Source organism: Sinocyclocheilus rhinocerous, unplaced genomic scaffold, assembly GCF_001515625.1.
Source record: "Sinocyclocheilus rhinocerous isolate Xijiao unplaced genomic scaffold, SAMN03320098_v1.1 scaffold100, whole genome shotgun sequence".
NCBI lineage: Eukaryota > Metazoa > Chordata > Actinopteri > Cypriniformes > Cyprinidae > Sinocyclocheilus > Sinocyclocheilus rhinocerous.
Window position 1 is genome coordinate 1152694 of NW_015624543.1, and position 2590 is coordinate 1155283.

The following is a 2590-nucleotide window of genomic DNA, read 5'->3' on the forward strand; positions in this document are numbered from 1 at the left end:
GGCGAATTCTGAGTATAAACGACAGACTGAGCGGGTTTGAATATTTGGAGAAACGGAAATATTACTAATTTACATATATTTCAAATTTATTTCAGTTCGCTTACAGTCTGCTGTGGTTAAGAGAGAAGTAGACGTCTGGCCAAACAGATACTCGTAGAACTAAAGACGAATTAAGCGCCTGTCTTTTGTTTATCGAGGCTCGCCGGTATTGGTAACGCGGACGCGCGGAGGTGAAAGGACCCTCTGCCGCGAGCTAGCTGAGTTAGCTAGCTCAGTTTACCGATCATCTTCACGTAGGGACGGCGCTGACAGACTAACAGAAAAGTCGTTTGTTTGGATGTGGACAGGTCTCTTCCTTCAGGTAGGCACTAGAAGAAGACACTAAAGAGACAGTTGTCTGAGTGTTAGTGAAACCACGTTTACTTTCTGGTTAAGACAGCCCAGCTAACCAGTTAGCGACTAACTTTACATTGAAACACGGCAAAGACAGCAGTCATGTTAGATTATAGACAGTTTACTAGTCATTCATGTTATACCCTACTGTCGAGACTTAACGAAGTTTAAAGGATAATTCAACAGAAAAGCGAAAAATATGTAATCATTTACAAACCCTCATGTTGTTTCAAACCTCTTTCTTTCTTCCGTGAAAGGAAACAAAGGGGATGAAAGAAATGACAGTCTGTCACCATTCGCTTTCACTGTATTGGAAAAGATGCATTAAACGTAAATGATGACTGACATTCTTCTTAACATCTCCTTTTGTGTCAAAAGAAAAAAAAAAGTCAGGTTTCGATGACAGTAAATGATGACAGTTTTCATTTTTGGTTGAATCTTTTTAGGATCTCAGTTGTCAACCTTTTATTAGTTCTTCAGTGTTTATTTCTAATTTGTCATTACAATACTTGCTGATTTTGTGAAGTAGTGTGAGTAAACCCGAGTAAACGTGTTATAAGGTTTTGTTTCAGTTTTCAGTCAGGCGTCGTTTCAATGTGTGTGTTAGACCAGCAGGGGCGCCAATGAGCTCATACACCTGTCACAGCTACACCAGGGATAACATAAATCCCAGATTTGGGAATAAAAGTGTACATAATGCAATCTCAGAACTTCATATTCTGGGTCATATAAAGTTTATTCGTGGTTCAAAAGGGGCATTCATTTTCCTTTACCTCTTATTTGTTCAGTTTTCTCACGTTACTACATTTAGATTATGTGAATTTGTGTTGCTGAGATGACTGGGAGAACTTGTAGGAGGGAAAACCTGTGAACTTACAAATGACACTTTGTCACTGTATCGCACTGTCTCGGCTGCTCTATTACATATTCAGCCTACATATCCGCAGCATGTTAGGTAATCTCTACATCAATTTAGTTGGCTTTTACACTCTAGTAGTTCTCAGAGGAAAGTATTGTTGCTCTTTCATAGCTCAGAAGACTTAAAGGAGCTCTCAGGTATGCTTCAAATTAGGAGAAGTTTCAAATGAAGAGAAATAAATTAGGAGACTCTAATAATACTATTGATGTATGGTTAGTAGGGATGCACCGATAGGATTTTTTGGGACCGATACCGATTTTAACAAACACTTATTGGCCAATTCCAATACCGATATTTGCCACTTTCTCTCTTACTTGAAATTTTGGCATCAAAATAGTATTTTGATCATGTTTTAAATCAGCAAAGTTCAAAAACACCTGCATTAAATTATACTAGCATTTTTATTGCTGCATCATCAAATAATTTCTAATGAACATGGATTGGATCCATTTAACATTCAGCAGGCCTACATAAATACAACAGAACAAAGATACATATTAAATAAACACTGCTTTTTAGGTAGGTTTAACAGTTTTCAGGTACAGAAATAAAGTAAACAAATGTAAAATAACACTTCACTGTAAATGTAAAATTACTGTAAAATTAAATACATATTAATCCTTCTTTATTGTAACAGACTTTATTTTGATTTATCTTCTAATTTGTTTTTGTATACATTTTAATATATATATTTTTAAGTTAAAATATGTATGAGATGTCCTTTACTAAGGCGGGACTCTTATTTTGACTGGTTTTGTAGTCTACGGAGCAGCTATATGGGTAATGAAAGCATGCAGTTCTTCGGATTTAAAGTTTGTCAGTGTATTAAAAAAGGCATGAAATCTTTATATATTTGTTTACTGTTAGTTGTAATAAGTGTTTTGTGTAATTCACTGTATGTTGATGATAATGCAACTGAGAGAGAGAGAGTTTAATGTGCACTTCTTGTGCTGTGTTTTGTTTAGCTCTTATGGTGATTTTTTTGGAGTGAGTGAGGACGCAATAAACTTAATAAAACATCAGTAAAGTTTTGGTCATCATTCAGATGAGGTCCGCTACACATATGAAAGTTACAAAAGTTATTTAGTCAAGAATAGTGTGCGATTTTTTGTTATTTGATTAGCATTAAAGTGCAGACAGCAGCGCTAGGATTATGCAACAGACATTATACAGCTCAGTGCCTTCACGCAGTTAAATAATAAACCATCGGTTTGTTATATCGGCCTTTTTCCTTATATAGCCGATATGCCGATGGTTGTAAATTGAGGAAAAATCGGC

The 2590-nt window shown here is 35.8% G+C and overlaps 1 protein-coding gene across 1 annotated transcript in view; it reads left to right on the plus strand.

Annotated features, from left to right (window-relative positions):
- The window catches only part of LOC107741938 (histone-lysine N-methyltransferase EZH2-like), a 27901-nt gene continuing 25311 nt past the window's right edge, over window positions 1–2590 (plus strand). The window contains exon 1 of the mRNA XM_016554757.1: window positions 1–361. The gene's annotated coding sequence lies outside the window, so the exon portion shown is untranslated. The remainder of the gene's footprint in view (window positions 362–2590) is intronic.